Raw genomic sequence first — 23860 nt, forward strand, 5'->3', positions numbered from 1 at the left:
TCAATGAGATTACTTCAATGCTCAATACTCTATATCAGCTTTGTATTTTTCCACATACATTTTGACTGTACACAGTTCTACTTCTTCACCACTCTTATGTCCTTTCCATAGTTTGTCTATCATCACACTGCTTTCAATAACATGACAGTGTGCTCAGACACAGCAGCCTCTTGGGAGCCAACCAATGGTATTTTTGTCTTTGTTTAAACATCTTTTTTTACTGTTGCAAGACAAAACTGAACTTTAAGAACTTCGGGTACTGTAGGTTTACCCCGATCAGCGAGCTACTCATTGGCGGAGGAGATGGGCTTGGTGCAGGCCATGTTGCTGCCTGCTATAGGAAAGCACTAAAGGCATCAGAGTTGGTACAGGAATGCAGCATGCGGTATAACAGCGAGTTACTGCACTGGACATTTCTTTTGAGATCACAAAACCCTGCTGGACATCGACAATGTAACAATGCAGACAGGCCCACTTGCCCTGTTTGTCGGCACAACAGGGATGTTGCCTGGATTGGAGAGCGTGCCTTATGAGAATAAGGTTGAGTGAACTCGGCCTTTTCTCCTTGGTGCGATGGAGGATCAGAGGCGACTTGATAGAGGCGTCTAAGATGATGAGAGGCATTGATTGTGTGGATAGACAGAGGCTTTTTCCCAGGGCTGAAATGGCCAACATGAGGGGGCACAGTTTTAAGGTACCTGTAAGTAGGTACAAGGGCGATGTCAGAGCTAAGCTTTTCACACAGAGTAGTGGGTGTGTGGAATGCACTGCCAGTGACGGTGGTAGAGGCAGAAACAATAGGGTCTTTTAAGAGACAGTTGGATAGGTACATGGAGCTTAGAAAAATACAGGGCTGTGTGCGTGTTGCACCTCGGCCCGGGAAGAAAACTGTTTCGTTCGGCTACATTCATGTGTGGTATGGTCAAATGATAATTAAACTTGAACTTGAGCGAACAGAATGAATCCTGATTTCAAGCAAACATGGGGGGGGGGGGGGGGAAGAATGTTGATCTTGCCACAACCATGCCAGAAACTTCGTTTCAATTATCCCACTGCCAACCTTCCATTTTCTTTACCTTCATCAACTTGAGCACTGCTAGCCCAATTCCTAGCAAATACATTCACTGTGCTAGTTCAATTTCACTGTTTCTCCAAAGCCTGCTTTTACACCTCTTTCTTCAATAAGATCCTCTTTAAAACTTATCTCTCACCTGCCTTACCATTAATCAACCTAGCTGTTGTCAAAACAAGTATCAAAGCTTTGCAGGCTTGGTTTTGGAAAATGTCTCATTTCACTAAACACCGGAGTGAGAATTATCAGGCACAGAAGAGGAGAATTACCCTATTTTGTAAGTACATTTATTCAGAGTAGAATCTAGCTGAGTTACTACTCTACAAACATGAATGCACTACAGAATTTTTGCTTTTTGCTTCACAATTCCAGCCCAAATACAAGGTTAAAGAACATCAAACAGTATAGCACAGGAACAACTAAAAATGTTGTGAACTAATTAAATCGGTAATTAAATGACCAACTGAACTCGTCCCTTATGCTTACACAAAGTCAATATCCTTCCCCATCTTGCATATGCATGAGCCTCTTGATTGCCCCTATTGTATTTGCCTCCACCACACCAGGTAGCATATCCCCGGCACCTACCTCTCTGATATATAAAAAAGTACCCCACACCTCCCCTTTGAACTTACGCCCTGTTGCTTTTTTTAATTGATTAATTTACAAAATGTGGGCATCGTCAGCTATGCCAGCATTTATTGCCCATTCCTGGTTGCCCTTAAGAAGGTGGTGATGAGCTGCCTTCTTGAACTCCTGTAGTCCTTGAGGTGCAGGCACACCAGGCCTCAGACATTTCAGCTCCGTGAAAAAGATACCGGCTGCCCATCCTATCAACATGAATACTTTCCTTTATTTTAAAAGCATCTATCAGATCTCCTTTCAGCCTCCCTACTCCAGGGAAAATGACCCAAGCTTGACCAAGCTCTCCTTATATTACAAGTCCTGTAATCCAGGTAGTCTTCTGGCAAACCTCTTCTGCAATCTCACCAATGCTTTAACGTCCTTCCTTATGTAGCCTTATTGCAGCAACTGAAGTCAGTGAAGGCAGCACAACTTGACCAATTTTCCCTAGCATATAGAAACATAGAAAACCTACAGCACAATAGAATCCCTTCGGTCCACAAAGCTGTGCTGAACATGTCCTTACCTTAGAAATTACCTAGGGTTACCCACAGCCCTCTATTTTTCTAAGCTCCATGTACCTAACCAGAAGTCTCTTAAAAGACCCTATCGTATCCGCCTGCACCACTGTCGCTAGCAGCTCATTCCACGCACTCACCACTCTCTGTGTAAAAAACTTACCCCTGACATCTCCTCTGTACCTACTCCCAAGCACCTTAAAACTGTGTCCTCTCGTGCTAGCCATTTCAGCCCTGGTAAAAAGCCTCTGACCATCCACATGATCAATTCCTCTCATCATCTTGTACACCTCTATCAGGTCACCTCTCATCATCTTGTACACCTCTATCAGGTCACCTCTCATCCTCTGTCACTCCAAGGAGAAATGCCCAAGTTCACTCAACCTATTCTCATAAAGCATACTCCCTAGTCCAGGCAACATCCTTGTAAATCTCCTCTGCACACTTTCTATAGTTTCCACATCCTTTCTGTAGTGAGGTGACCAGAACTAAGCCCAGACTCCAAGTGGGGTTCGACCAGGGTCCTATATAGTTGCATCACTACCTCTCGGCTCTTAATCTCAATCCCACTATTGATGAAGGCCAATGCACCATATGCCTTCTCAACCACAGAGTCAACCTGCGCAGCAGCTTTGAGTGTCCTATGGACTCGGACCCCAAGATCCCTCTGATCTTCCACATAATGCACTCTAAAAGAAATCAGTGTAAAACAAACTTTGACTATAGAATTTATATTCTGGAACTCAAAATGCTTAACAATAGAAATTCAATTCCATTCTATTATATTTGAAACATAAATTTAATGCCCACAATTGAATGCAAATTATAAACATCAAATATGAATTTCACCATAGGAATAAAAAAAAAGTAGCAGAAAACACATTGACTTATGCAGAGTATTCACTGTGCAATACACTAACACAGTGAGATATTAACAAAATGAGAGAAGTATTTACAATTATAAACCTACTGTAGAAACTTAATACATAAAAGTTTGAGGCATTATATAAAGCGCTAGAGTTCAGCATTGATTCAAGCAGAGTCCATCAATGCTAAGAAGAATTATAAGAAGAAGGAATGAGGAGAAAGGAAAAGTGTGAATTCAAGTATGATTAGGCTACTGCTGATGAGATGAAAAACAGCATCAGAAATAGGTTTGATCATGAGGTATGCATTATTTTGAACATTCACTGCAAATATATTTAAACCACCTCTTCATCTATGCATTCAATCCAAACTCAACCTCTAGAAAAATGCAAGGCCAACTACTCAATAAAACATAAAGCAGCAGTGGAGTTTAAGAACGTTTAAAAAGAGGATAACTAAGTTTCTCAATAATGAAAGCAGTTCTTAAAGTACAAGGCCGTTGAGTGAAATCTTCAACATCGTCCTTCATTAGCTGCGTGACTTCGATCTGGAACAGTCTACCTGCTTAAGGAAAAGACCTCTAATCAGTTTTCAAAGTGGACAGTTGGAATTGAAGGACTTCACACAGTATATGCAGAAGGAAAATCCTACATTCCACACACAGGCTCCTGGACAACAGAAATAGGGCCGGATCATTGAACAGAGTACTGGCATTGATCATACAGCAGACAGTCTTTTAGCTGGCTCTCATCCGCAGGTAAATCCCTGCGGTGTTACTCTGAAGAACTAATAAAGGAAGATTGTACAGACATGAATGAAAATATTTTGTTTTGGTTAAGGTCCACACACAAAATTACAGGTTTAATTTAATGCTATGTTACAGGTAGACTACAGTACAAAAAAAAGAGGCCATGCACAATATTATCAGCAGTTTAATTATAGCTCAGAGAAAAGTGGAGTATGGATAGCAGAGTGTGTTTCCAAACAGAATGTATCATCTTTATAGAAATGAAAACACTTTAAACAAAGGGCAAAATATGAACAAGTTTACACACTTTCTTTCATTATCATCCACAAACAAGGCTTATTCATTGTCTGCAGGCAGCAATTTCAAAACTGTAATTATTGCCAATCTACTTTCAATTCAACATTAGCAGGCCAACAAATATCATATTCAAGGCTGATCACATTAAGGACCAAATGAATAATTTGGATGGCTTATATATACTGCACGTTTCTTCTCAAGTCCAATACTTGTTTCAGTTCACATTATCCAGAGATAGGTTACATAGAAAATAAGCAAAGTTACAAAAATAATGCTGAAACACAGTGCTCCCAGAATACAAAAGTTTAATATCAATAAGACTTTGCTCTTTATCATAACTACTGGAACATGCTTACGAATGGTTATCAGGTGAAAACTTAGCAATGACCAGCTGCAATGCCTTGCGCATTTCAATATTCAGGATTTGTCTAATGTTATTCGTGAAAAATATGCCATATCTATCATACACAAATACCTCTATAAATCATGCTCTGGCATTAACTGTGAGAATTTAAAGCATTTCCCATTAACACATTTGACTTAACAAAATTATCTTTGTATCACCTCCAAACTTCACTTCAACTTTTTTCCATTGAGAAATGAACCAAAAGAATGTTAACCAATTACACAGGAAAAATATCAAAGGCAATCCTGTCCAAATACTATATTATTTGATAAACAATACATCAAAGCAGTCAGAAAGTATTAGAAATATTCCAAAACACTTATCTACAAAACAGGCCAGGTGCAAACATGATAATTTACAAACTTTAGAAATATTTGACTTGTAACCAGTAACCTTACAACCAATTTCCAGCAAAAATAACTTAAAATTAGCTTGCAAATAAGATCTTAGAATTTTCAAAATGTAAATTTTTCATTGTACATTAAAACTAAGGTGCTCAGAAGCAAGCCATGTGAGCAGAATGCAACTTTATGTCTTAGCACGGTTTCAGGCGAGAAAATGCATCATTGTTTGTGTTCAAAATTTTCTTCCCAAATACATATCAAAATTTTACCCCCACCTGTCTGTAACCTGGGTTCTGTCTTGTCCTAGGAGCTTTGGGGTCTTTTATCCTGGTTTTTCAACTTCGATAGGCTTCAATTTTTGATAATAGGAATATCTAGAAATAAAAATGTTAATTAAGATCAGATTTATAGAATGGAATATTAACACAAGAAACAAACACCACATAATTTTCTACAGATAAATTGAAAAAACTAATTCTACTTATTCTGCAATTTGACTGAATTAATCCTAATTTTTTTTTCATATTATTATAGTTGATTTTAATGTAGCATCCATTGCTCCCTGATTACTGATTCATAAAGTGTTTTCCTTACTGGCTATATAACACATGTAAAAGATTCCTAATATTTCTGCACAAGATTTTGCTCAAATATAGTGCATCAATCAGAAGCCATACAATTCCACCCATTGCATTTATATTTTTAAGACTATCTTCTAAGATTGACCAAATAATCATAAAAATACACTCTTGACCAAATAACCATAAAATCCAGATCATATTAGAACCACGGAAGACCACACTAAGCTACCCAAAACCTTTACCTGTGTTATGTTGTTATTTCAAACACGTATTTTAAAATAACATACAATTAACTTTTGATGTCACCTCACAGTTTTGACTTCCTTGGTTCAAGTGAAAGATACTGTTGAGGGCTCAACTTTGGAAAAGGAAAACCTATCAGAATTTGTTAATTGCCATTTCATTCTTCAGTTTAGCCTTTAATCTTGCCTTAAATGTGTGAACAAATGAAGCCAAATCACAATGATTGTCCAGGTACAGTGAAATTCTGACGGCCCAATCAGGCCACAGCGACAAAGTTTCTCGCAGGTCAGTAATGCTTGTTTAAAAGGAGAGCTTCGCAGGCGTTCAGGCTCATTCTAACAGCCTAAACAGTGGCAGGAGCAGGCCACAGCGAACAGGCTTCTCGCAGGTTGGAAATGCTCGTTTAAAAGTACAGAAGGGACAAGCAGGGCAGCCATTGTCAGGTGTAGGCCAGTGGTGAGAGTAGGAGTGTCAGGCTTTGGCTCAAAGGAGGAATCAGCTTGAAAGAGGTGTTGGCTCTGGGTAAGCTCTGCGCGTGCACAGCTCTCTGGTAAAAAAAAATGATGTCATATCTGTTAAATAGGGGCCGTGGACAATTCTGATTTGATGGAGAATGGACGTGAAAGCACAGAGGAACATCTGGAGAAATTTCTGAAACACTTGTTCGCTGCTGTTGTTACTGCGCGGTCGGGAATCTTTTGGAGGGTAGGCCTCAAAATCCCCGGCCTTGCTTGCTTTTGGTGACCGAGAAAGAGGTCGAATCACTCGGACAGAGATGGCGCTCAGTACTCGGTGTCGGAGAGCTGATCAGAACTTGAAGTTTTCGGATGACGCAGTCGGATTGTGGTCGGCATGGCAGGGAGAGTTCTTCCTTCTCCCGTCTGCGTGAGACATGGGACATTTGAGAAACTTTGAACCTTACTGTGCTAACGGACTTCTTCATCAAGTTATGGTATTGTGCACTGTTGTAACTATATGTTATAATTATGTGGTTTTGTCAGTTTTTTCAGTCTTGGTCTGTCCTGTGTTTTTGTGATATGACACCGGAGGAAATAATGTATCATTTCTTAATACATGCATTACTAAATGACAATAAAAGAGGACTGCGTATCCACATAATCTTTAAAAAAATTCCTTACCCCCTCCCCCCCCCCCAACACCTTTACTGGACCTGGTGTAGTAAATGGCTGTTGTATGTTCTTCATGCCAGATTTTGGATTCCTGGGAGACCCAGAGTCTCCCAGGGAACTACATCTATGTGAAATACATCCGACTACAGCTTCTTGAAGACCGTGTTAGGGATCTGGAGCAGCAGCTGCATGTCTTTTGGCTTGTACGGGAGAGTGAGGAGATAATCAGTGTTAAAGGGAAGTAGTCACACCGAAGTTGCAGGAGGCGAGTAGCTGGGAGACTCTCAGGAGAAATGGAAGTATGAATAGACAGTTAGCACAGAGCACCCCGTGACGATTCCCCTCAAAAATAAGTATACCATTTTTGATAATGTTGTGGGAGGATGACCTCCCAGAGGAATGCCATGGAGACCGCATTACTGGGACTGAGCATGGGTCCATGGTGAAGAAGGGAACGAGGGGGAAGAGGGGAGCGGTGTTGATAGAGGACTCAATAGTCAGAGGAACAGACAGGAGATTCTGTGGATGTGAATGGGACACTCAGATGGTAACACACATCAACGTTGCTGGTGAACACAGCAGGCCAGGCAGCATCCCTAAGAAGAGGTACAGTCGCCGTTTTGGGCTGAGACCCTTCGTCAGGACTAACTGAAGGAAGAGCTAGTAAGAGATTTGAAAGTGAGAGGGGGAGGGGGAGATCCAAAATGATAGGAGAAGACAGGAGGGGGAGGGATGGAGCCAAGAGCTGGACAGTTGATTGGCAAAAGGGATATGAGAGGATCATGGGACAGGAGGCCCAGGGAGAAGGAAAGGGGGGGGGGAATCCCCAGAGGATGGGCAAGGGGTATAGTGAGAGTGACAGAGGGAGAAGAAGGAGAGAGAGAGAAAGAATGTGTGTATATAAGTAAATAACGGATGGGGAACGAGATGGTACGTTGCCTCCCAGGTACCAGGGTCAGTAACGTCTTGGATCACGTCCACAACATTTTATAGAGGTAAGGAGAGCAACCAGATGTCTTGGTACACACTGGTACCAATGACAAACAAAGGAAAAGTGAAGAGGTCCTGAAAAGAGAATTTAGATAGCCAAATAGAAAGCTGAGAAGCAGGACCTCCTGGGTAGTAATTTCTGGACTGCTGCCTGTGCCACGCGCCAGTGACGGTAGAAGCAGGATGATCTGGCAAATTAATGTGTAGCTGAGAAGCTGGTGCAGGGGGGGAGGGCCTCAGGTTCTTGGATCATTGGGATTTCTTCTGGGGGAGGTACGACCTGTACAAAAATGACGGGCTGCACCTGAACCCTGGGGGAGCCAATATTCTCGCGTGCAGGTTTGTTAGAACTGTTGGGGAGGGTTTAAAGTAATCCAGAAGAAGTGTGGGAAATGGAGTTAAGGGACTCAGGATAGGGTCGATGGCCAAAAAGCAAAGATCGTGTGCAGTCGGACTGTCAGGAAGGGCAGGTATATGATGGGACATAATTACAACCAGCAGGATGAGTATCAGTGCATTAGGGACGCAGAATCAAAAAAGGTAGCAAATACAGTACTCAAAGTGTTATATCTCAATACATGGAGTGCAAGAAATAAGGTGGATAATCTTCTTGTTTTTCTTTTTACAGATTGCCAGGTATGATGTTGTGGCTATCACTGAACTGTAGTTGGAAGCTAAATGTCCAAAGTTACATACTGTATCGGAGGGGTAGGAAGGTAGGCAGAGGGGGTGGCGTGGCTCTGCCGGTAAAGAATGGCCTCAAATCATTAGAAAGATGTGACGTAGGGTCAGAAGATGTTGAATCCTTGTGGGTTGAGTTAAGAAGCTGCAAGGGTAAAGGGACTCTGATGGCAGTTATATACAGGCCTCCCAACAGTAGCTGGGATATGAACCACAAATTAAAAACAGGAAATAGAAAAGGCATGCCAAAAGAGTAGTGTTATGATAGTCATGGGAGATTTCAACATGCAGATCGGTTGGGAAAATCAGATTGGAAATGAATCGCAAGAGTGTGAGTTTGCTGAATGCCTATGATATAGCTTTTTAGAGCAATTTGTCATAGAGACTACTAGGGGATCAGCTATACTGGATTGGGTGTTATGTAGTGAACCGAGGTGATTAGGTTGCTTAAGATAAAAGAACACTTAGGAGGCAGTGATCACAATATGACTGAGTTCAACTTGAAACTTCATAGGGAGAAAGTAAGGTCTGATGTAGCAGTGTTTCAGTGGAGTAAAGGAAATTACAGTGGTATGAGAGAGGAGTTGACCAAAGTAAACCGGAAAGAGATGCTGGCAGTGATGACAGCAAAGTAGCAATGGTGTGAGTTTCTGGGAAAAATGAGGAAGATGCAGGATAGATGTATTCCAAAACAAAGCAATACTCAAATGGCAAAATAGTACAACAGTGGTTGACAAAGGAAGTCAACGCTAATGTAAAAGCAAAAGAGAGGGTACACAACAAAGCAAAAATTAAGTGGTAAGATAGAGGATAGAGAAGTTTTTAAAACCCTACAGAGAGTAACTAAAAAAATCATTAGGAGGGAAAAGATGAAATGTGAAAGTAAGCTAGCAAACAATATCTAAAAGTGGAATGTAAAAGTTTCTTCAAGTTTGTAAAAAAGTAAAAGAGGTTAGAGTAGATATAGGACCGCTAGAAAATGAGGCCAGAGAAATAATAATGGGGGCCAAGGAGATGGCAGATGAATTAAGTGAGTATTTTGCATCAGTTTTCACTGTGGACATTAGCCATGTGCCAGAAGGTGAAGGGTGTGAGGGAAGAGACGTATTACAAGAGAAAGGGTGCTCAAAAAGCTGTATGACCCAAGGGTACATAAGTCACCAGGACCAGATGAACTGCACCCTAGGGTTCTGAAAGAGGTGGTAGTACAGATTGTGGAGGCATTAGCAACGATCTTTGCAAGAATCATGCTGCCAGAGAACTGGAAAATTACAAATATCCCTTCACTCTTTAAGAAAGGAGGGAGGCACCAGAAAGGAAATTATAGACCAGTTAACCTGACCTCAGTGATTGGGAAGATGTTGGAGTCAACTGTTTAGGATGAGGTTATGGAATACTTGGTGGCACAGGACAAGATAGGACAAGTCAGCAAGGTTTCCTTCAGGGAAAATCTTGCCCATCAAGCCTGTTGTTATTCTTTGAGGAGATAACACGTAGGATAGATAAACGTGATGCAGTAGATGTTGTATTTTCGGACTTTCAGAAGGCCTTTGACAAGATGCCACCGATGAGGATCCTTACCAAGTTAAGAGCCCGTGGTATTACAGTACAGTTACGAGCATAGTTAGAGCATTGGCTGATTGGTAGGAGACCGTGAGTGGGAATAAAAGGATCCTTTTCTGGTTGGCTGCCAGTGACTAGTGGTGTTCCATAGGGGTCGATGGTGGGACCTCTTCTTCTTATGCTGTATATCAAAGATTTAGATAACAGAGTACATGGCTTTGTTGCCATGTTTGCAAATGGTACGAAGATTGGTTGAGGGGCAAGTAGTGTTGAGCAAACAGTTAGGCTGCAGAAGGACTTGGGCAGATTAGGAGAATAAGCCAGAGAACGGCAAATGAAATACAATGTTGGAAAATGCATGGTCATGCACTTTGGTAGTAGAAATAAATGTGCAGACTATTTTCTAAACAGGAGAAAATCCAAAACTCTGAGATACAAAGGGACTTGGAAGTCCTTGTGCAGAACATCCTAAAAGTTAACTTGCAGGTAGAATCAGTGGTGAGGAAGACAAAAGCAATGTTAGCATTCATTTCACGAGGTCTAGAATACAAGAGCAGGAATGTGATGCTGAGGCTTCAGAAGGCATTGCTGAGGCCTCACCTCAATTATTGTGAGCAGTTTTGGGCTCCTCATCTGAGAAAAGATGTGCTGGTATAGGAGAAGGTTCACAAGGATAATTCCAGGACTGAAAGGGTTACCATATGGGGAACATTTGAACGTTTGATAGCTCTGGGTCTGTGCTCACTGGAATTCAGAAGGACGGGGGGGTGGGGATGGAACCTCATTGAAACCTTTTAAAACGTTGAAAGGCCTAGACAGAGTAACCGTGGAAAGGATGTTTCCCGTGGTAGAGGAGTGTAGGACAAGAGGCACAGCCTCAGGATAGAGAAGCATCCATTTAAAACAGAGGTGCAGAGAAATTTCTTTAGTTAAAAGGCGGTGAATTTGTGGAATTTGTTACTGCATGGCAGCTAAGGAGGCCAGGTCGTTGGGTGTATTTAAGGAAGAGCTTAATAGGTTCTTGATTGGACCTGGGGAGTGGGGCTGAGGAGGGGAAAACAGGATCAGCCATGATTGAATGGTGGAGCACACTCAATGGTCCAAATGGCTCTTATGTCTTTCTTTCCAATATTTTTTCAACCAAGGACAAGCCCTGACGAAGGGTCTCGGCCCGAAACGTCCACTGTACCTCTTCCTAGAGATGCTGCCCGGCCTGCTGCGTTCACCAGCAACTTTGAAATGTGTGGCTCTTATGTCTTATGGTCTTATCTTATACACCTTTGTCAAGCTACGCCTTAGCCTCCTTCATTCCAAAGAGAAGAACACTAACTTCTTCAAACTCTCCTCAAAGGAATGCTCTTCAATCCAGGCAGCATTCTGGTACATCCCCTCTACACCCTCTTAAGGTTCCACATCCTTTCTACAACAAAGAGCAGAACTGAACCCAATATTCCAAGTCTGGTCTAGCCAGAGTTTTATACAGCTGCAACATTACCTCGCGGCTCTTGAACTCAATGCCCTAATGAAAGCCAACACACCATATGCAAATTCAACCGTCCTATCAACTGGAACAGCAACTTTGAGGGACCCATGGACATTGATCCTAAAATTCCTCTACTCCTTTGCACTGCAACGAATCTTTTCACCTGAATTTGACTGTCACAATCACTCTGATTCTTAGTCTTCATTATGATTGAACAAGGCAAATAATTAATAACAGTACTTCAAAAATATCTTTGCTGCTTTTAGACCAGTGTTTATTTTTAAGGGACTTTTAGTTTTGGGCATCTTTCACATTGTCGGGGTGGTGCAATAAAATGCATCATATAGTGCATAACTAATCTTCTGGTTCAATATTCAATATTCTTTAATGTCATGTCCAGTACACAAGAAGAACAAAACAATTATTGCTCTGGGTCTGATACAGCATTAGAAAAAAAGACTAAGATAAAAAAAACAATAATTTAAAAACCATAATTAAGACACAAGATAGCTTCTACACATAGATTGATTGTATGTTCAAAAAGTAATGCAAGGCACAGGAGTGTTGGTACATAAGGTGACTGACAGAAAATGATCAAGTCGTGGTGGTTGGGGGCGTGGAAGGGTGGGGTGCTTATCAGCCTTACTGCTTGGGAAAGTAACTGTCTTTGAGTATGGTGGTCCTGGCGTGGATGCTGTATCGCCGCCTCGCTGATGGGAGTAGAACAGTCCTGGCCAGGATGGGTAGGATCCTTCATGATGCTATTGGCCCTTTGCTGGCAATTTTCTGTATATATATCCTCGGTAGCGGACAGGCTGGAGCCAGTGATGTGCTGAGCAGTTCAGACTACCCACCAGGGAGCCTTCCTGTCCATCACAGTGCAGCTTCCACACTGCAGAGCGATGCACCTAGTCAGGATGCTCTCTGCTGTGCAACTGTAGAATGACATGAGCACAGATGTCCAAAGCCCAGCTCACCTGAGCCTCCTCAGAAAGCAGAGGCATTGGTGAGTTTTCTTCACTGTGTGGGCATCACTAGTACAGTTAACGCTGATACTATAATTCTATAGTATTAACTGGTTGAGTGCCATATCAAGGAAGAGACTATCTAGCAGCTCTGCTACACGGACCACATTTTCATTCTATATTACAATATCGACCAAATGACACACACTAAATGCCGGAGGAACTCAGCTGATCAGGCAGCATCTATGGACAGTCGACATTTTGGACCGAGACCCTTCATCAGGACTGGAAAGGAAAGGGGGAAGGAGACGGTATAAAGTGACGGGGGGAGGGGAGGGAGTACAAGTTAGAAGATGATAGGTGAAGCCAGGCGGGTAGGGGAGGACGATGAAGTGAGAAATTGAAAGGAGATGGGTAAAGGGCTGAAGAAGGAATCTGATAGGAGAGGACAGTGGACCATGGGAGAAAGGGAAGGAGGAGGGTCACCAGGGTAGGTGATAGGCAGGCAAGGAGATCAGGTAAGAAGAGCACCAGAAATAGGGGATTGAAGAAGAGAGAAGGGGGATGGGGAAAAATGACCAAAACTTAGAGCAATCAATGCTCATACCATCAGATTGGAGGCCAGAGGGAATATGAGGGTATTGCGCCTCTACCCTGAAAGTGGCCTCATCACAGAAGGAGGCGTGAATTGATCTGTCCAAAGGAAGTGGGGATTGGAATTAAAATGGTTGGCCGCTGGGAAATCCTACTCGTCGCAGATAGAGGGAAGGTGCTCAACAAAGCAGTCCAGCAACCCAAGTCAGGTCTCACCAATGAGATACAGTGGAGGAACCCAACAGATTTGCAGGTGAAGTACTGCCTCTTCTGGAAGAACTGTTCGGGGCCCTGAACTGAGGTAAGAGAGGGGAGGAACTCAGCAGGCCAGGCAGCATCTATGGAAAAGAGTAAACAGTCGACGTTTTGGACCGAGACACTTCATCAGTCCCGAGTTCCTCCAGCATTTTGTGTGTATTACTTTGATTTCCAGCATCTGTAGATTTTCTAAGGTGAGAATCAGTAGGTTTATAAAAAAGCATCAGTAGACATTTGTCCCCAGAGATGGAGACAGAGAGATTGGGAAAGTGGAAAGAGGTGAAAGAAATGGACCAAGTGAATTTAAGGGTGAGCTGAAAGTTGGAGGCAAAGTTAATGAAATTAATAAGCTCAGCATTGGTGCATGAAGCAGCATGATGCAGTTGTCCATGTCGCACAGAAAGAGTTGAGGAGCTTTACCAGAGAAGGCTTGGAACGTGGACTATTCCGCATCGCCAACGAAAAGGCAAGCATAGCTGAGGCTCATGCGGGAGCCCTTGGCTCCACCTTGGAATTGGAGGATGTGGGAGGAGCCGAAGTGAAATTGTTGAATGTGATGACCACTTCTGCCAGATTGAGGGTGGTGGTGGAGGAGGGGAATTGGTCAGGTCTGTTGTTGAGAAAGAAGCGGAGAACTTTAAGGTCTTCCTGATTAGGGATAGAAGTGTATAGGAACGGACATCCATGGTGAAAAGGAAGCAACCATGGCCAGGGAATTGAAAGTTATGGAACTGATCAACAGTATGTAATGCTTTGCAGATGGAGGTGGGGAGGGAGTATACCAAGGGGGATTAAATGGAGTCAAAGTATGTGGACACAAGTTCAGCGGGGCAGGAGCAGGCAGACACAATGGAACTCCATGGACAGTCAAGTATATGGATCTTGGTGAGGTGAAGCAACACCTGCGAATCTTCTGGGGTCATCTACTGTATCTCCAGCTTCCAATGCAGCTTCTTCCAGGTTGGTAAGACCTGACGTATATTGGGAGACTGCTTTGTCAAGCACATTCACAATAAATAGGATTTCCTAGTGGCCAACCATTTTAAGTCCAATCCTCACTCCCATTCCGGTAGGTCAGTTTATGGCAATAGAGAAGGCTATGATGAGGCCACTCTCAGGTTGAAGAAGCAACACAACTTATTCAGTTTGGGTAGCCTCCAACCTGCTGACATGAATACTGATTCTCCAGTAACTTCTGGTAATTTTCCCCTCCCCATTTCCTCCTCTTCCATTCCTCACTCAGGCTCCCCTATTACATCTTCTCCTCACTTCAACTGCCTATCATCTCCCCTGGGGCCCCTCCTCCCTCCTTCTCTCCCATGGTCCACTCTCCGCTCCTTTCAGACTCCTCCTCCTTCAGTCCTTCATATTTCCCACATATCATCTTCTCACTTCATCGCCCCTGACCTACTCATCTGGCTTCATCTATCAGCTCCTAGCTTGTACTCCTGCACCCCCTCCCATCTTCCAGCCCTGATGAGTGTCTTGGTCTGGAACATCAACTGTTTATTCCTTTCCATGGATGTTGCCCGATCTGCTGAATTCCACCAGCATTTATTATACGGTCCTCTGGATTTTTAGCATCTGCAAAATATCTTGTGTTTATGAGCTCCCAAAGGAGAGCAGTTTTACCATATGGACACAAGCTTACAAGCAAACACAGCAAGTACCGAAGACCCGCACACCACAAATGCCAAGTTCAATTCTTTCGATGATTGAGCTATTTTATCTAGCCCCAGTTCCAGTGGCTATCAATATGTTTCTATAGTCTTCAGCAAACCCGATTTAGGAAAAGGAAAGTTTATGAGATATCTTCATGCACGATTGAAATTAATCTCTCAGGGTTGGTCTTATATCTTTAAATGTTTGAACAGATAAAACCAGATACCAGTCATGGGCCACAATTGTTCTATTTTGACAATACAGGTACAGCAGATACAAAAACGGGTGAAAAAAGTCATTCCACCAGAAATACACAACGTTGAACGAACTGGATTATTTTCAAAAAAAAATGGAGCAAGAGGGGTGATGAAATCCACCTGGCACACTACACTCTATTGTTCTGATGCTACCAAGCATGAACAACTTCTACGTGAAAATATTTCTCCCAGAGTTACAAGACAAAATTGCACTTCCCACAGAATAACACAGCACTATTTATAAAACAGGAGGAAAGAAAATGTTGGAAAAATTCAGCCACCCAGTCAGCATCTGTAGGAAGAAAAAGGACAACATTTTGGGTATGTAACCTCTTGTCAGAACGGGAGAAAAGAACAATACCAGAGTGTTTTCAGCAGACAAAAACGTTGTGGGGGGACTTGTAGAACAAAGTGAATGCTTGTTTTAAGGTGAATTAAAATAGCTTATTGGTGGTGGTTACAGCATTATTCATGAAAAGCATTTTGTGTATTTTTTCAGCTGGTTGGCTCCATATCTTCAAAACCTTGTGCCAAACTTGTTTATTTATATATATATAAAACTTGTTTACATACATATTTATACACACACACAAAAGCTGATGCATTTCCCCAAATGGAAACCCTTCAAAAGCCTTGAGAATATTCAATAGAATTAAAGATTGTTATGCTATACAAAAGGTTGGTTAAGCTTTATCCACTTACTAATCGTCTTACAGCACCAGATATTTTTATTTGAGTACACCATGCTTTGAAAAACAACTTGGGCCGATGAAAAGGTTGCTTTCCCAAAGATGAGACATCTCCAATTACATCATCAAGGCAAATAAATGAACAAATAACAAAAAAAAAATGGATGCTTTCTCAGGTGAATCACAGCATATCATGTTGTTGGAAATGGATGGGGAGCTTGCCAGATATGATTACTGAAAACCTAACATATCTGCCAACAAGGGAACAACTATCGACACTAGCCTGGGTCAGCAGAGAACCAGATGTAGACACTAACAGGAAAGAATATATTATGAAGAGTTCTTGTTGCTACTGGCTAGTAGAAGATAAAGATCGGCTTAATTTGTCACAAGTACGTAGTGAAAGGTGTCATTTGTGCCAAATCAAATCAGTTCTTCCAGCGCCAACATAGCTTGCCCATCCATGACGCACTAACCCAAACAGTACATCTTTTTGGAACGTAGGAGGAAGCCAGAGCACTTGGAGGAACCACATGGTCATGGGGAGAATGTACAAACTCCTTAGACAACAGCATACAGTTGGCAACGTAAAGCATTATGTTAACCACTACATTTCTATACCACTCTGGATATAGTTATCAATTGTAATGCTCTGAAGCTTGACTCTGCATCTTTGCATATCTTCTGCAATTTCAAATGCCTATTTGTCCAGATCTTCATTTGGACTGAGCAAAACAGGTCATGAGTTTAATTGTTGCATCACTTGTCTTGTTGCCCTTTCAATCACCTCCAACCTTATCAACGTCTACAAATACCTCTGGGTGCATGGAACAAGTTCAAAGTCTCTTTCAGGAATTCCTAGATTCAGTAGCACCTTTTCCTTTCAGTTTTACATACTATTATACACTCCTGTCATAAACTCACTATCTACACACATCCATGTGTGTACCTGTTGCTGGGACAACAAGACTCCTGGGTAGGTTCTCCTGTTGTCTCTCTGTAATGCAGCAAAGGACATGCAAACATCAAAAAAAGGGAAATTACACTAATATTTTAATTTACAGCAATTAAAAAAATTACTGTCAAATATTATGGCTCTCCAATACAAGCCAGGGGCAATGCCTGCTTGATTTAAAAGTAAAATGTGGCTTACATACTGTGGTTTAATAATTGGGACTCATTTTCACAGCTTCATGATTTGCTTGTCCCTCACAGCTTCACGTGGCATTGTTCTCATTACCCTGTTTACACAATGACGTGTCGTCAGTCACCACTCCTGGTCCACATGAAAACAACAGTGATTGCTTGCAACAGATACCGCACAGTACCAAAAAGTCCATCTGCCACACAAAGTCTCACAGTAACTGAAGAATAACTGCCTCATAAATAAATAAACTTAAAAGCATAATTAACAGATATAATCAGTCCTCAAATGTAAGCCTCCATGTCTAAAATCTTAGTCTCTGGATACAAAAGTCTGTGTCAAATAAGCAAAAATTGTCATGAACATCATTTGTTCCTGTTTCAAGTGTTATCGGTACACATCAACCATGATGCTCATCTTTGGTCTGAATTCAAGCTCAATGTTGTTATTATGTTATATTTTAATTGAAAGGGTTGCACACACGGAGCTAAACATTATAGTAGATTTGAACAAACGTGCTCCAGAAAGAGCAAATTGTACCAGTGCAATTTGCGCCAAAACTCCGCCATAGACTGTCTCAAGCCCGGCTGCAAAAGGAGAAGGTTTGGGAAGGAGACTAGCAAACCCATCCCATAAAAACACAGCACTCTGGAAATGCCAAGAGAAGCTCCAAAGACCTCATTTCTGGGACAGGAAGGATTTTCAATAGGCTACACTTTGAAAGCAAATCTGGAAGACTGGCGCAGGACGGAGGACTGTGGCAAGCTGCTGTCTGCGGCCTATGCCCCAGTAAGAGCGACCGGCTTAAGAAGAAATTTAAGCAACTTCTGTTTTACAATCGTGATTCACCTACTGTAATTAAAACCTTGAAAGGAATCTGCCACCCACTAAATAACATAACTCTTTCCAGAATACCTGACATCAAGAAGATTTAAAACGGATGTAAAACTTGAAATGAGATTAAAAATACAGCTTCGCACAGCACAGCTCCAGAAGAGTTAAAACTCAAAGTCCAAAATCCCTGGACAGAACAATGCCCTTTAAATGCAGCCACTTTTAATGAAGAAAATACATAAACCGCAGTACACGTTGTGCTGCATTGTGTATAAGCTATCATTATATGAAGTCTGGAAGTGTAACAGGATAGAGCTGTCTTAAGAAAAAAGACAAGTTGGTGCAGCTGGATCAAGTTGTTGGGGAATATACAACTCCAGCCGACGTTTCCTTTTATCAAAAAAAATTTATGTAGGTAGATTGAGAAACTTATGAGAAGCGGAAGCCTGTGGCTTTCTATGATGTAAACTGTTCTTTTGGTCATTATTAGTACAGTTATGATTTTTCAACCGTAACAAAAGCGGGAAAAGCTCGTTACCTGTGGGTATATTTCATGTCATGAATCCACTGCATTGAAAACGAGTTTTTATAAAGTGCAGAGCTCTTACCTAATTGCTTTGTAGTAAAGTATTTCTAAACTGCTGAAGGGGGGGGGAACACAAATGACACAAACCGAGTAATATTAAACTCCCGCATTCCAATCGGTTAAAAAATACACAACAAGTCCGCTTTATATGCAATATCGCAGGTCCACAGATCACGGGAGGAGGCTCAACATCAAAAGCCAAACCTTCTTTGTTATCGTCAAGTGAAATTGCAAAACAGAAAACAGAGGGAAAAGATCCGACCTGATACTTCTCTCAAAACAACGCATTCATCATTGAACTCTGACTTTCAAAACCGCGCTGAAAAGGTTAAAATGAAAAACGCAACCAAACTGAACTGCTGCACCTACGCAATGTTTTTCTTGCCCCCACTCCTCAGCATCCGAGTGAAGGGGGCTTCATTTTCCCGTGCAAGAAAAGAATTTATGTTTGCATGTATCTGACAACAGACGGTAACAGCATCATTTCCTATCCGGTACGGAGGGCATTAGCTTGAACAACTACACGTTATGCGGATCCACAGCGGGGATCGGAGGAAACAGCATTTAAGATATTTTTTTGCAGAGTACTTACTTGCATGAACAAAGTGTCAAGACGAACACATCAGGCAAAAACTCCACAACTGCATAAAGCCTATTGGAGAGCGTGCGCAGCGTGCTGTTATTATGTGTGAGATCGTTTCACACTGTACATGCAGACGCTGCAGCCGAGAATTTCATGCCCATCGCACGCTATTCCTTTCGTTGCTGCGATCCTTCCGTCTTGCCTATATCGTCCTTCTGGGTGGAATGTCACTGTTATTTATTCCGTGTATTTCCCAATTATAAGACACATTCCCGTTGGGGATGACTATGCAGCCTTTTGCAATTGACCTGCAAAGCACCAAAATAAGCCAGCCTGTTCGGAAATCTTCTACATTCCTCCCAGGTCACCGTGTCGATGCCCACGCTACTCCTTCCTGCCCGCGCCGTCCAGCACTTATTCCTTATAGTTCCACTCCTTCGCTAACAAACCAGCTGGTTCAAACGCCTCCGCCACAGACCGACTCCACAGCCGCTCGCTGGCACGAACAGATCACAGCCATTACCATGTACAGTCCATGACCCGAAAGGTACGTCATGCTGCTGCTGGGCCGAGCTAGGAGCCTCTGTCAAATGACAGAGGCGAGGTAGCTGCCAGTCACTTATCAGGCGTGCAGCAAGCACACTGAAGGATGCAGGAGGAAAAGAAAGAGGAAGCTATTACTTCCTCTCTCACTCAGAAACCACTACATTAAATAGTTTTTTTTTGTTGCAGAGCATGAAAACATACATGCTCCCCCCTATTTTGGCGAGAAGACGTGAACTGGCTTAAAATGGTTACAAACTTTCATTTGGCTAGTGCAGTGTATCCCTTTAACGTGAATCCATTATGATGTAACTTTAAACAGCGTAATTATGAGATGAGATACGAGATGAAAGAGAGAAAATCAAATTAAAATAAACTATTGAATAAATTTAATTGAAGCGGAACGTTTTATCCAAATTAAATCTAACTCCGTGAAGATGTTCAGATATACATGATCTGCATTAACTGTAAAACTGCTTACTGGACTTTTAACAATGCAGTTGCAAGCAACTTATTAGATTCTTATTATGAAAATATGGCAAAAGTCTTCTTTTAAGAAAAGTGCAGCTTACAGGTTTCTTACATTCTGAGATGATGAAAGGCAACTCGGAGGTATATCATCAAATAATTATCATTCATTTAGCAATCTGACAAACGATGAAATGATCATATCTGTGTCAAAACTACAGAATCCTTAAAATTTAATATCACAAAAAGAAGAAAGAAATTACAATCATTCAGCTCGTGGACAAACTCATCCACTATTGTGGTTCATGAAGTAATTCAGAAAAAAAACACTAACAGTTACAAGGCACAGTGCAAGGTTACATCTGTTCTTCCCACGGATGTGGTCTGATCTGCTGAGTAGTTCCAGAGTTTTCTGTATCTATATTAAAGGGGGTAAATATTTGGCAGTGCATTAACTGCTGTACACATACTCAAATAATCCCATGATGGGACAATGGTTTAACACTTCTATTGAAGTAAAGATGCCTCCCCATCAATGGTGCCCTCTCTCAGTACATCACTTATTGATTTTGTACCTGAGGAATTTCAACTAATGACCTTTGATTCACAGCTGAAATTGCCTATCAATTAACCGTTGTACTGCCATTTCCCGAAAACCTCTGCTAATGCAGCAGATAGACGGATTAGGTAGTCAACCAAGATTTTCGATTTAGTTTTGAAACAGAAGAGGCAGGAAATATGAACAGAGATAACATGTTTCTGTAACACTGCAACCCATCTAGTAAAGAAGCAGCTCGTCCAGATATATAGGCAGGCTAGAACAAATGAGGTACTTGAGTATTAGAAATGCAAGAGAATGCTAAAGAAATCAGGAGGACTAAAAGAAGACATGAGATTGCCTTAGTAGAGAAGTTGAAGGGCAATTCGAATGACTTCTACAGATATGTTAAGAGCAAAAGGATTGCAAGGGACAAAATTGGTCCACTAGAAGATCCTAATGGAAATCCATGCAAAGAGCCAAAAGAGATGGGGGAGATCTTATTTTACACCTCTATTTACTCAAGAGAGACAGACACAAAGTCTATAGATGCAAGGCGAAGCAGCAGTGAGGTCAAATAAGCCTATAAGCTTTGAGAGGCTGGTAAAGGACAATATCTGCAGCTTGCTACCAACCAAATTGGACCCCCTACAATTCGCCGACCGACACAACCGATTGCCACTGCTCGACACACCATCCTTACACATCTGGAGAAGAAGGATGCTTATGTGAGAATGCTGTTCTTGGACTACAGTTCAGAATTCAACACTATAATTCCATCCAGGCTCAACAGGAAGTTCAGAGACCTTGGCCTTGACCCTGCCTTGTGCAGTTGGATCCTGGACTTCCTGCCAGATTGCTGGCAGTTGGTAAGAGTGGGCTCTCTCACCTCCAGCCCTCTGACTCTCCACACAGGAGCCCCTCAGGACTGTGTACTGAGTCCCCTGGTTTACTCCCTGTGTCCCCATGACTGTGTCGCCACCCACAGCTCTAATCTGCTAAGTAAATTTGCAGACGACACTACATTGATTGGCCTCATCTCAAACAATAACAAGGTGGCCTATAGGGAAGAAGTCATCTCTGACCCGGTGGTGTCAAGAAAACAACTTCTCCCTCAATGTCGCAAAAACAAAGGAGCTGGTTGTGGATTACAGGAGGAATGGAGATGGGCTAACCCCTATTGACACCAGTGGATCTGGGGTTGAGATGGTAAACAGCTTTAGGTTAGTTGGCATCCACATCACTGATGACCTCACGTGGTCTGTACACACCAGCTGTGTGGTGAAAAAGGAACAACAGTATCTCTTTCACCTCAGATGGTTGAGGAAGTTTGGTATGGGCCCCCAAATTCTGAGAACTTTCTACAGGAGCACAATTGAGAGCATCCTGACTGGCTGCATCACTGCCTGATATGGGAACTGTACCTCCCTTAATTGCAGGGCTCTGCAGAGAGTGGTCCGGACAGCCCAGCGTATCTATAGTTGTGAACTTTCCATGATTCAGGACATTTACAAAGACAGGTGTGAAAAAAAGAGCCCGAGGATCATTGCGGACCCAAGTCACCCCAACCACAATCTATTCCAGCTGCTACCATCCGGGAAACGGTACCGTGGCATAAGAGCCAGGACCAAAAGGCTCCGGGACAGCTTCTTCCACCTGGCCATCAGACTAATTAACTCACGCTGATTTGCGTGTATTTCTATGTTACATTGACTGTTCTATTTATTATAATTATAAATTACAATGATTACACATTGCACATTTAGAAGGAGACGTAACGTAAAAAGTTTTACTCCTCATGTATGTGAAGGATGTAAGAAATAAAATCAATTCAATTCAAAGAGTTTTCAGAGAAGGAAGTGTTTGCTATCTTGGGGCAAAATCGGGTGGACAAATCCCCAGGACCTGACAAAGTATTCCTTCAGACCCTGTGGGAGGCTAGTGCAGAAATTGCAGAGACCCTGGAGAGGTATTTAAATTATTAGTAGCGACAGCTGAGGTACCAGAGGATTGGAGAAGAGCTAATGTTTGTTCTGCATTTAAGAAAGGCTCCATGAATAAACCAGGAAATTATCAGCTGGTGAACCTGACATCAACATTGTTCTAAGGGACTGGATAAATGAGTATTTGGATAGACAGGGGCTGATTAAGGATAGTCAGCATGGATTTGTGTGCATGAGGACATGTCTAACCAAAGTTGGAGATTTTTGAGGAAGTTACCTGGAAAGTTGATGAAAGCAAGGCAATGGATGTTGTCTACATGGACTTTAAACAAGGCCTTTGACAAGGTCCCGCAGAGAAAGCTGGCACTCAAGATGGGGATATAAACTGGACTGGACATTGGCTTTGTGAGAGAAGCCAGAAAGTGTTAGTAGATGGTTGCCCCTCTGACTGGAGGCCTATGACTAGTGGTGTGCCACGGAATTGGTACCGGATCGTTTTATTTGTCATCTTCATCAATGGTCTGGATGATAATGTGATTAACTGGATCAGCAAATTTGTAGATGACACCAGCATTGGACCACAAGGAAAACTATCACAGCTTGCAGTAGGATCTGGACCAGCTGAAAAATGGGCTGAAAATGGCAAATGGTATTTAATACAGCCAAGTGCGAGGAGTTGCACTTTGGGAGGACCAGCCAGAGTAGGTCTTACACAGTGAACGGTAGAGCACTGAGGAGTCTGGAAGAACATAGAATAGTACAGCACAGTACAGGCCCTTCGGCCCACATTGTTGTGCCGACCCTCAAACCCTGCCTCCCACATAACCCCCCCACCTTAAATTCCTCCAAATACCTGTCTAGTAGTCTCTTAAACTTCACTAGTGTATCTGCCTCCACCACTGACTCAGGCAGTGCAGTCCATGCACCAACCACTCTCTGAGTAAAAAACCTTCCTCTAATATCCCCCTTGAACTTCCCACCCCTTACCTTAAAGCCACGTCCCCTTGTATTGAGCAGTGGTGCCCTGGGGAAGAGGAGCTGGCTATCCACTCTATCTATTCCTCTTAATATCTTGTATACCTCTATCATGTCTCCTCTCATCCTCCTTCTCTCCAAAGAGTAAAGCCCAAGCTCCTTTAATCTCTGATCATAATCCATACTCTCTAAACCAGGCAGCATCCTGGTAAATCTCCTCTGTACCCTTTCCAATGCTTCCACATCCTTCCGATAGTGAAGCGACCAGAACTGG

General features: G+C 42.3%; 1 protein-coding gene across 11 annotated transcripts in view; it reads right to left on the minus strand.

Moving 5' to 3' along the window:
• dtnba (dystrobrevin, beta a) overlaps positions 1 to 23860 on the minus strand; it is a 505261-nt gene that overhangs the window by 383199 nt on the left and 98202 nt on the right. For 6 of the 11 annotated variants that reach the window (XM_072251383.1, XM_072251379.1, XM_072251384.1 and 3 more), the window contains one exon: positions 5152 to 5250. The gene's annotated coding sequence lies outside the window, so the exon portion shown is untranslated. Of the gene's footprint in view, positions 1 to 5151; positions 5251 to 19128; positions 19695 to 23860 lie in introns of those variants that run through there. The other 5 variants (XM_072251378.1, XM_072251390.1, XM_072251385.1 and 2 more) reach the window with 3 other exon arrangements.

Source organism: Mobula birostris, chromosome 2 (genome assembly GCF_030028105.1).
Source record: "Mobula birostris isolate sMobBir1 chromosome 2, sMobBir1.hap1, whole genome shotgun sequence".
Taxonomy (NCBI): Eukaryota; Metazoa; Chordata; class Chondrichthyes; order Myliobatiformes; family Myliobatidae; genus Mobula; species Mobula birostris.